The sequence below is a fragment of the Acomys russatus genome, chromosome 21, assembly GCF_903995435.1.
Source record: "Acomys russatus chromosome 21, mAcoRus1.1, whole genome shotgun sequence".
Taxonomy (NCBI): domain Eukaryota; kingdom Metazoa; phylum Chordata; class Mammalia; order Rodentia; family Muridae; genus Acomys; species Acomys russatus.
Window position 1 is genome coordinate 7,057,569 of NC_067157.1, and position 12,044 is coordinate 7,069,612.

A 12,044-nucleotide genomic window follows, 5' to 3' on the forward strand; every position below is an offset into this window, starting at 1 on the left:
AAGAGTTTCAGGTAAGATCGAGCTATTCAGTAAGACACACCTCAAAAAATGTATGTGTGTGCATGTGTGTAATGTTAATTACACATCAAGTAATACGTGATAAGAGCCATATCAAAATAGAACCTATACTTGTATTATTCTTTCAAGCCCAGTCAGTACACACTTATCGCTCACCTCAAAGACAGCCTATGCCCTATGATCTATAATCCAATTTCAAAAAAACGTTCACTTGCCTCATCCATATATTAGCCTCTCTTACCTTGCATACTATTCTCCCAAAAAACAAACAAAAAGAAAAAAACAAAAAACAAACAAAAAGAACAAAACAAAAAAGCAAAAAGAGAATTTGCTCTGGGCTGCAGATGAGCTCAGCTGACAGTGTACACCGATCAAGAACTGGGGCTGGTGGTGCACACCTATAAGCCTCTTGAGTTCTGTCTGGGCCACAGGAGCCCCTGCCTGAAAAAACCAAAAACAAAAAACCTTTACTAAGCGATTCCTGTTTTAAATTTTATCAGATCCATAATTTGACCCCCCATGTTTCCACTGTAATATTATACCCCTTTTATAACCCTAATAAGACTTGCCCCTTAAACATCTACTGCTGTGCTCCCACTCCTGTAGCCTAGTATTTATGCTCATTTTTTTCCTCCAACTCTTGCTCACTTTGTAAAGTAACTAAGAGTCCTCTGTCCCAGTGAAATACTTCTTCAAGTCAGAATATTTCCTACTCTACAAGCTTGCACAACCCTGCACATGAGAAACATCTTAGCACCAGGAAAGGACAGCTCCAATGACCTCTGTGATACTGTAGTGTCGTCCCCTGCTCATACTCCATGCCACCTGCATACATGAGATACGCACAGCTGATAAAGCTTAGAGCAACCCAAAGAAGCGCCACACGGACAGCTGAAGTTCAACATATTACCAAAGTAGTGTTCCGCCTTGGCCCATTTCCTTTGCCGTTTGTTTTGTTTTAAGACAGGGCATCTCTGTAGCCTTGGCTGTCCTCAATCTGTAGAATTGGCTGGGCCCGAACTCAGATATCTGCCTGCCTCTGCCTCCCTGGGTGCTGGGATCACAGGCGTGCACCACCAACGCTCAGTTCCTTTGCCCCATTTTCATACATAACATGTTATATTCATGTATATTCATATATGTATGTTAATTCATATATAACAGTATATAATGAAAAATCCTCAATAATTGCATGGTTCCCTCCAAAATTATAGCTTTAGGCAGCTATCAATTTAAAATTCTTTTTAGATTACCTTATTCTTATGAATTCTTTATCTACATGAATGCTGCATACCACATACATTCCTGCTGCCCTTAAGAGTCTAGAAGAGAAGAAGGAAATAAAAAAGCCGGGCATGGTGGCGCTCACCTTTAATCCCAGCACTCGGGAGGGAGAGGCAGGAGGATCACTGTGAGTTCAAGGCCACTGGTCTACAAAGTGAGTCTAGGACAGCCAAGGCTGCACAGAGAGACCTTGTCTTGAAAAACCAAAAGAAAAAATGAGTCTAGAAGAGGGTGTCAGATCCCCTGGAACTGCAGTTACCGATGATTATGAGCCACCAGGCAGGTGCTAGGAATTGAACCCAGGCCCTCTGCAAAAGCATTGTGCTCCTGTGGCTGAGCCATCTCTTCAGCCCCTAGTAACCCTGAGGTACATCAAGGAGCTGGTTTTCATCCTTCTCTCCCCACCAGTGGCAAATACAACGGGATTGTCATCAGTTAATCAAAGAGTTAAAGACAGTCAGATGCAGGTCATCGCACATATGCAACTGCAAGAGGAAAAAGACCTGAGTAATGTCAACCTGTTGGCCACTAGTCAACTCAGAATAAGGACTGTGGTAGTTAGTAGTGTCTTAACTTTTATTAAACATATACAAGTATTTTAAGTAAGTGATATACATATGTAAATTTCATTAGTACCAGAGTGAGACTTCAAATCCAAGCATGCTTGCATGCTAAGATAGAAATAAGAAAACTTTTTCAATGTGCAAATCACTAAAAATCAACCTGCTGAAAACTGGAAGGTCCTCATTACTTGCTGACCAGGTTAATGGCCGTTAGAACAATGCCCAGGCTGGAGAGCTGGCTCAGCATTCAGAGTGCCTCTTGAACTTCCAGAAGACCTGAGCTCACTTCCCAGCCACACTGGATTGCTCACAAGCACCTGTAATTCCAGTTCGAGAAGATCCAATTCCCGCTTCTAGCCTCTTTGGGCACCCACAAATGTGGGCCTTAAGTTCACAGACACACACTGAATCAAACATTAAAAACCTAGGTAAAATAAATGTTTAAAAGCAAAATAAATTTTAAATAAATTGAGCTGGCTATTGACTGGTGAGATGGCTCAGTGGGTAAAGGCACTTGCTGCCCAGCCTAACTAGTCGAGTTAAATTACTGGGAGCTACACGGTGGAAGGAGAACTGACTACAGGCTGCCTGACCTCTACATGCATGCATGACATACATGTGCACATACGTGTAACACATGCACACATACACACCCCATGCACACATAGTAACCTCAAGTTATGCTATAGAGCTATAGTCATAAAAGACAGCCTGGTACAGACGTAAAAACAGATAAGACCAACGGAAGAGAACAAGAAGCCCAGATATAAAATGGCAGGGCTATGCTCACTTAATGACAGTGAAGGGAGAAACAGAATCAAGAACTTTCTGAACAGAACTCCAACAGCATAGGAGGCAACCTCAAGTATCAACAGGTGGAACCACATGGAAATCAAGTTTCTGTTTACAAACGAAACAATCAGCAGAGTTAGCAGACAGCCCACAGGATGGGAGAAAATCTTCACCAGCTACACTTCCAACACTGGCTAATACCCAGAATTTGCAAAACCTTGCAGAAATTAAATACCAAGGAAATAAAACTGCCAATTAACAAGTGGGCAAAGGCATTCACTGTTCACTTTTCAAAAAGTGAAATGCAAATGGCCAATACTTATTTTTTAAAAGGGCTCAATACCCCTAAGCACCAGGGAAATGCAAATTAAAACTTTCAGATACCACCTCACCAAGAATGGCTGTCATCAATAAATGTGACAGCAAATATTGCAGAGGGTGTGCAGAGAAAGGAACCCCTACCAACTACTGATGGGGTGAAAATTAACATACAGCTGCTGTGGATCTTCAAAGATTTCTCAAGAAATTTTAAATAGAATTATCATATGATCCTATTTCATTTCTGGGCATGCCCTACCATAAAAGTATCTGCACCCTCATCTTTAGTGCAGCCTTATTCACTAGAACAAAGGACTTGAAATCAACAGATGGACAAACCAAAAATTATTAAGTAAATAAATTCCAAAGTGAAGATCCACAGCTTCAGTTTCTTTTTTTTTTTTTTTTAAGATTTATTTATTTATTATTATGTATACAGTGTTCTGCCTGCATGTACACCTGTAGGCCAGAAGAGGACATCAGATCACATTACAGATGGTTGTGCGCCACCATGTGGGTGCTGGGAGTTGAACTCTGGACCTTTGGAAGAGCAGGCGGCACTCTTAACCACTGAGCCATCTCTCCAGCCCACAGCTTCAGTTTCAAATGGCTACTCTCTATAAAAAGTATAGAAGTTCACTAACTTGCATAGTCTTTGGGTGATTTTTTTTTCTTTGCAATTTTTTAATATAATGAAGCTTAAAATAAAGTTTTTATTTTGTTTGTTTTTCAAGGCAGGGTTTCTCTGAGTAGCCTTGGCCGTCTTAGACTCATTTTGTAGACCAGGTTGGCCTAGAACATTTTGTAGAACAGGTTGGCAGATCCATCTGCCTCTGCCTCTCCAAGTGCTGGGATTATAGGCATGCACCATTGTGCCCATCTTAAAATAAATTTTAAAAAATGTTTAAAGATTTATTTATTATTATGAATACAGTGATCTGTCTGTATGTACACCCATAGGGCAGTAGAGGGCATTAGATCTCATTACAGATGGTCATGAGCCACCATGTGGTTGCTAGGAATTGAATTCAGAACCTCTAGACAAGCAGCCAGTGCTTTTAACCTCTAAGCCATCTTTCCAGCCCGTTTGTTTGTTTGTTTGTTTGTTTTGTTTTTTTAAACTGGGAAAAAAAGCAGGCTAGAGCTGGGTGTGGTGGTGCACGCCTTTAATCCCAGCACTTGGTTGGCAGAGGCTAACGGATCAGCCTGGTCTGAAAGTGAGTCCAGGATAGCCAAGGCTACACAGAGAAACCCAGTCTCAAAACAAAACAAAACAAAAAACAAGCAGGTTATGGTTCTTTCCTGATTTGATTTGATTTCTTTTGCTCTGAGATAAGGCTCAGGATGCAGACAGGCTAAGCTGGAACTCACAGCGCTCAGTCTATCTCGGCTGGACTAGATGTGTGCACCTGCCTCCTGGTTATGTTTTGAGGTTTGGGTTCTTACTGTTAGGGGTCTTTCCTTTATCAACTTGACACAAGCTAGAATCATTTGAGAGAGGGAACGTCATCTAAAAATCACTTCCATTAGATTGGCCTGTGAGCAAGTCCACAGGGCGCTTTCTTGATTTGGGAAGGGATCCAGCTCACTGTGCGACTGTTATCCATGGACAGGTGGTCCTGGGGTCAGGAAGAAGCAAAACCGAGGCCTGGTGGAGGCAGCACAGGCTTCTAGTTCCAGCATTCAGGAGGTGGAGGCAGCCTGGTCTACATAGTAAATTCTAGGACAGGGCTACACACAAAAACCCTATCTTGAAAAATCAAAACAAAACTAAACAAAAAGGAAGCAAAGTGAGAAAGGCAGGAAGAAGAAGCCAGTAAACAGCATTCCCCCACTTGAACCTCTGCTTCAAGTTCCTGGCCTGACTTCCCTCTCTCTGATCAGCTGCTACCTGGAAATGTAGGATGAAATAAACCCCTTCTCCTCCAAGCTGCTTTTGATCATCATGTGTTATCACAACAGAAGCCTAACTAAGACACACTATTAGGCACATCTAAAATTGAGTGGCACTGTAGTAAGCAGTGGTTTCTGGAACCTTGATATCCTATCAACTGTCAGCTATGACTCCCACCCCCTCTACCTCCCGACACCACCCCCAACCCCGTGCCAAGATGGGGTTTCTTTGTGTAGCCTTGGCTGTCCTGGACTTGCTTTGTAGACTAGTCCGACCTTGAACTCACAGAGATCTGTCTGCCTCTGCCTCGCCGAGTGTTGCACTAAAGGCATGCACCTGACTCTTGCTCAAGAGAAAACAATCAAAAAGTTCCTGAATTAACAGATTTGAAGAAGACTTGGTTCAGTTTTAGGGTTCCTCCCTTGTTTCACTTGCTTTCTGTAGTACAGGGGTCAGAAGCAGTGCTCTAGACATTCTGAACAAATGCTCTACCACTGATCTACACTGCTACTCCATTTGGTTTGCAATTTAAGTGTTCAAAAGTCACTATCAATCAGGCCTCAGGCTGAGACAGGACGATGATTAAATTCAAGGCCTGGGCTACACAGTAAAGTCAAGGCCAGCCTGGGCCACTTATTAAAACCTTGTTGCAAAAAGAAAACGAGCTTTGGAGATAGAGCTCGGGGACTGGGTGCTGGCCTAGTGACAGTGACGCCCTCGTAAGCAGTGGCTTGTTGCCCTGATACATCCAGTCAATTGACGGCTACAACTCTACAGCTCAGGAGAAAACAAAGAGTTCCTTTATGAACAGATGTATGGTTGACTAGCGACACAAATAACAATCCAATGCAGAATGATCTCTCCTTAAATCCATCTGTCCCTCCGCCTTAAACACACACACACACACACACACACACACACACACACACACACACACACACACACCACTATCATCAAATGATTCTTCTCAGAAAATGATGCAGGTCTTCCCTTTCCCAAGAAATTAAAACCCAACTGGTAGGAGTCCAACTCTATTCTAGATAGATGATCTCCATGAACCAAGATCACATGCCTGGATGTGACGCCTCCACCTATCTATGCTGACAAAGCACTTGACCGTCTTGCTTTTCCCATGTCACTCTCTTCTGGTCTTCTCCTGCCTGTATCAGAACAAGGAAACAGCCAACACTCTCTCCTCTTAATCTCTAAAGAGAGATACAAGGATAGACCTTGAGGAATGGAAAAGACCTCAAAATTCAACTACAGGCATGGCTTTTGTTTTTGTTTGTTTTGCGTTTTGTTTTTGTTTTCTGTTTGTTTTCCTTCCCCTTAAGAAAGGCTCTCACTAGGTAGCCCTGGCTATCCTGGAACTCAGTATATCAGTCCAGGCTGGCCTTAAATTCACAGAGATTCACCTACCTCTGCCTCCTGAGTGCTAGGATTAAAGGTAAGCATGGGCTTTAACATCCAGCCATGTTTATGAACATTCTACAGTAGGTACATGCTCTAGTAGGTAAATTAGAGGCTTATATCCTATTTGTGATTCTTCCTCTGTTTTTAGGTTTTGAGACAGGTCTTCAAACTGTGGTCCACACAGAATCCCAACTTTCAATCTCCCTGAAGCCGTCCCATTGCTGGCCACATTTGGCCACTGTTCAATGTATGTCTGTGTATTTTAGAAGAAGCCAACTGAGCCAAGGCAGCTCAGGTAGGTAGAGCACATGATATGCTGACATACATTTGTAAACCAAACTACCTAAGTCAGAGAATTCCCAGCACATCATCAGCCAGGTCCCTCCTATCTACAACGCTAGCACCAAGAGACTGGCACCTCTGAACTCCACTGACACAGAACACAGGTAACATACCCACATGCAAACAAACACATGATTAGTAATAGTAAGTAATAGAAAAAAGTTCACCTATAATGAATTCTATGTCTCTGGTCTAATAAATATACTCAAAAGTGTATAAGCAAAACTGATGATACCATTTTCTGTTGACCTTAAGTTAGTTAACATGTCTGTTTTCTCACCTGTAAAATGGAAAACAGCTACCACATTAGCCATAAACAAAGCAAATATATGGCAAACAGCTATAATTACAGCACCTGGGAAACAGAGACGAGGACAAGTCCCATGCCAACCTGGAATACATGGAAAAACTATACCTCAAAAGCAAGGGGTGAGAAGCAGATGGGGCTAGGGATGTGGCTGAGTGGTGGAACACCTCAAAAATGTTCATGAGGTTCTGGGTTCAAGCTGGAACATACACACAAAATGCTTCAGGTGGTGGTGGTACTACTACCACTACTACTACTAATAATAATAATAATAAACATTATAAAAACAAATAGGAATTATAACAATAAAGGAAAGTGTCTTAGTTAGGGTTTCCATTGCTGAGACAAAACACAATGACCAAAGAGCAAGTTGGGGAGGAAAGGGTGTATTCAGCTTACACGTCTACACTGCTGTTCAACGCCAAAGGAAGTCTGGACAGGGACTCAAACAGGGGAGGACACTGGAGGCAGGGGCTGATGCAGAGGCCCTGGAGGCATGCTGCTTACTGGCTTGCTTCCCATGGCTCACTCAGCCTGCTTTTTTTTTTTTTTTTTAATTTTTTATTATTAATTTATTCTTGTTACATCTCAATGGTTATCCCATCCCTTGTGTCCTCCCATTCTTCCCTCCCTCCCCTTTTCCCCTTATTCTCCTCCCCTATGACTGTTCCTGAGGGGATTACCTCCCCCTGTATATGCTCATAGGGTATCAAGTCTCTTCTTGGCAACCTGCTGTCCTTCCTCTGAGTGCCACCAGGTCTCCCCCTCCAGGGGACATGGTCAAATGTGAGGCACCAGAGTACGTGAGAAAGTCATATCCCACTCTCCACTCAACTGTGGAGAATGTTCTGACCATTGGCTGCTTTCTTATAGAACCCAGGAGCACCCACAACGAGCAGGACCCTGCCCCACTGACCACCTATTGAGAAAATGCTGGATCTCACGGCGGCACTTCCTCACCTGAGGCTCCTTCTCTGATGACACTACTTTGTGCCACGTTGACACAAAACCAGCCAGATCAGAAAGAAGTACATTCCAAAAATCTATGCATCAAACAAACTGCTAAAATAGTATTTAATAAAGTCACGCTAAAGAGATGGCTCAGCAGTTAAGAGAACATACAGTTATGCTACATGGGGAAAATCCTGAAGCAATCTTGCTGCAGTTAGGAGGGAAATGGCTGCCCACTATCCCCACTTCTTTTCAGTATTGTGCTTGAAGCACTAGCTGGGGTGCTAAGCCAAGAGAAGGAAATCAAAGAGGTACAAATAGGAGAAGAACTCAAGCTATGGCTAAGTTCAATTCTCGCACCAACATCAAGTGTCTGACAAGTGCCTGTTACTCCAGCCCCAGGGGATCTGCTACCAGGGGATCTGCCTTGGGCACCTGCACTCATATACCTATACACTTAACTAAAGATAATAATGTTTTAAAGAAAACATTAAATTTAGTCAATAAGTCCTGATCCTTTGATAGGCCAAACTATGAAGTATGTACCAGATGAATACAAAAAAAACAATTTTCAAAATCTTAGTTATGCTGGGGTAGTGCTGGTGCTCACCTTTAAACCCAGAACTTGGGAGCCAGAGGCAGGTGGATCTCTGGTTCAGGCCAGCCTGGAACTCTACAGAGTGAGTTCCAGGACAGCCAGGGCTACACAGAGAAACCCTATCTCAACATCTCCACTGCAAACAAAAAACAAAAAACACCCAAAACAACAAAATCAACCAACCAATAAACCTTAGTCATTAGCAAGGCATAGTGGCACACGTGTTTAGTCCCAGCAATGGGAGGCAAAGGCTGGCAGATCTCTGAATTCAAGGCCAGACTAGTCTACAGAATGTTCTAGAACAGCCGGGGTTACATTGGGGTTCTAGGACAGCCATAAAAAGAAAAAGGAGCCAGGCATGGTAGTGCATGCCTTTAGTCCCAGCACTCAGGGAGGCAGAGGCAGGTGAATCACCATAAGTTTGAGGCCAGCCTTGTCTACAAAGTGAGTCCAGGACACCCAAAGTTAATTACTGTTCAAAAAGTATAACCCCATCTCCAGATCTACTGAATGTGGCATGAACTTTAAAGTCCCATGCTTCTGCACATACTGGTGTGCCCCACCCCGACCCCGCTGTAAGGCAGGGTTCCTACTTTACTTTCCAACATGGAACATCTTTAAAAAGCCTGAGCAGATCATCCCTTTTCCTCCATGAACGCACCTTTACTTCTCTTCTACAGCGCTGACTAGCACGTGTCGCCTTCAATAGACTGTAATGCATTTCCTTAGGGAAAAGGACTGTATTTCACACACCACTTGACGCCTGACATTTGCAACACTATCTGGAACACAGTACTCAAACATATTGTCTGGATCTTTTAAGCTTTTTTTTTTTTTTTTTTGAAAGAGTACATGAGCCCTCAGAATGATGTGAAAGAAGGAGATCAGATAAAAATCAAATGCAGGGATGTGTGTTTGAGGGCAGGGGAGGTGTTCAAACGGGGTCTCTGTGGCCCTGGAAGGGTGTGGGGGACGGCCCAAACTTACTACGCAGCATAGGCTTGCCTTGAATTTCTGACTCTTCTACCTCTCTCCCAAGGGCTGGGATTAAAATCTTGCATCGCTCAGTCTCAGACAAGAGTTTTAAATCTCTAGAAATGCTCTATATTTTGTACCCCTCACACTGAATATACACAAGCCTCTATATTCTCATTTTATAATATGCATGGTAATCTGAGATGGAACAGTGGGACTATTTTCTAAGACCCTGAAGCTAATAAAGAACTGAGTCAATACCAGAAGCCACATTCAGGATTCCCTAATGTCATTCTTCCCATCTTAATGCAGTTTGCTAGCACCCCCTCCAACCCCAAACATGCCTCTGTACACGGTAAATAGTCAATTCAACGTGGCTTCGTAAGAGTTTTTCTTAAACATTTATTTTACTTGAGAATTTCATACGTGCATATAGTTTGTTTTGGTCAAATCTACCACTCCCAGCCCTGCCCCTACTCCTTCCCAGCTTCCTGTCCATTTTTTTCAGACCCACCTATACATCCATGGGTACAGGACAAGCCACTGGGGTGTGGGCAGCCTCTCTTGGCAGCCCTAGCCCTGAAGAAAACAGACTCTCCCTGCCCTAGCAGCCACAGCTCCTCAGCTCCAGGCACCTCATGAGCCCCGCCTCCCCCAATGCTGGGATGTTGGCTGGTTTGCTCTTGCACAGGTCCTGTGCATGTAGTCTCAGCGGCTGTGAGACCCTGTGTACAAAGGTTCTATCCTGTCCAGCAGATACTGTTTAGCTGCAGAAAAAGTCTACTTCCTCTGGCTCTGTATCAGCTTTTATAAGGAGAAAGGGAGTTAAATATGAGTCCATCTGTAGCATTCAAAGAGTTCTAAGATACTTAGACCTCCAACCTCTACACACTCATGCTCCCCCGCACACGTGTGTGCAAACATAGACTCATAGACCACAGAATCACATGATAAATGAGTACATACAAATAATAAATATACTTGGTACTTAGAGGATGGCAACGAATGGACAAAAAGGAGGAAGAAGCCATCCTCTTCAACTTACAGTGTATTATGGCCCCTCAGAGAAAAATTTAGGTTGAAAACATCATAAATGGAACTGAGTGTGGTGATGAATTCCCATAACCGCAGTACTTGGGAGGTGGAGGCAGGAGGATGGGGAATTCACAGCTGGCTTTGGCTCCCCACCAAGTTCAAGGCCATCCTGGGCTACACGCGACCCTGTCTCAAAGCTCCAAAAGGAAAATACCGTAACTTAAAAGTGTACTTAATATCTAACTTATTCACACCACAGCCGAGCAACATGGTCAATGCAGAGCAGATTGTTCTTGTGAACCTGCACGGCTACTGCAGCTGTCTGACACAAGAGTGAGCACCTTAACACATCTGGCTGTCAGGCTTGAAGGTCAGCATTCCAAACTCCAAGTGTGGTGTACAGCTTAGCAGTAGAGTGCTTGTCTAGCATGTATGAGGCCCTGGGTTCAATTCCCAGCACTGAAGAAAGAGGGGGAAGGGAAAATCACTTTATTTTACAGAAAGTGTGACATACAGGTCTCTGGAAGCTGAGACAGAAACATCACTAGTCTTAGGTCAACCCAGGCTACTGAGCTGGTTGAGTTTTGTTAACTTGACACAAAGCTAGACAAATCCAGGAAGAAGAAATCTTAATTTAGAAAAGGTCTCCATAAGACTGGCCGATAGGAAAGACTGTAAGACATTTTCTTGATTAATGTGGAGCTGGGCACGGGGGGCATATGCCTTTAATTCCAGAACTCAGGGAGGCAAAAGAAGGCAGATCTCTGTGAGTCTGAGGCCAGGCTGGTCTACAGTGTGAGTCCAGGACAGCCTATCCTGGAACTCAATTTGTAGACCAGATCCACCTGCCTCTGCCTCCGGAGCCATGGAATTAAAGTTGTATGTCATAGAGCCAAGCTCTATCATCAATCATTAATCAAGAAAATGCCCAGCTCGTGACCCTATTTCTATTTCCTTTTAACCCTCAGGGTTCAGGGGTTCAGTCATTCTCTGCAGGGGATTTACTGAATGGCCCCATCCTGGGGTGAGGAGAGAGAGAATTTTACACTCGCTCTTCACCTCTTGTGTGGCTCCTTCCACTTTCAACCTTAAATACCAAATATACTTCTTACAGCTCCGTTTCTATCTTCAGCTCAGTCTTCTGAACTTGTTTCCCAAGTGTTTACCACACACTGGCACGGCCACTGGCGAGTGTAACACGCGCACAACTGAAAGTGACTTCAAAGCTTGCCTCTCTCCTAATGCTGCGGCCTCCCTCACTCCAGTAAGCAGGAACCTGTCGCTCTGCCCACCCAAAGCGTTCTTCCATTCCTGACTACTCCAATTTAGAAGCAAACCTGCAATCACTCTCAGCCACATCAGACCCAAGCCGCTCTGACCTTTATCTCCACAGCCAGCACGGCAATCTGATCATTTCAAGACTCAACTTAGATCAATTTGCTCCGGACTCAAATTTATCTCATTAAAAGTAAAAAATTAGAAGCCAGGCAGTGATGACTCACCCCTTTAATCCGAGGACTCAGGGGACAGAGACAGGTTGACTTCTGTAATGAT

At 43.7% G+C, this 12,044-nt stretch overlaps 1 protein-coding gene across 2 annotated transcripts in view; it reads right to left on the minus strand.

Annotated features, from left to right (window-relative positions):
* Atg5 (autophagy related 5) overlaps positions 1-12,044 on the minus strand; it is a 94,489-nt gene that overhangs the window by 80,050 nt on the left and 2,395 nt on the right. The gene's annotated exons all lie outside the window — the stretch shown is intronic.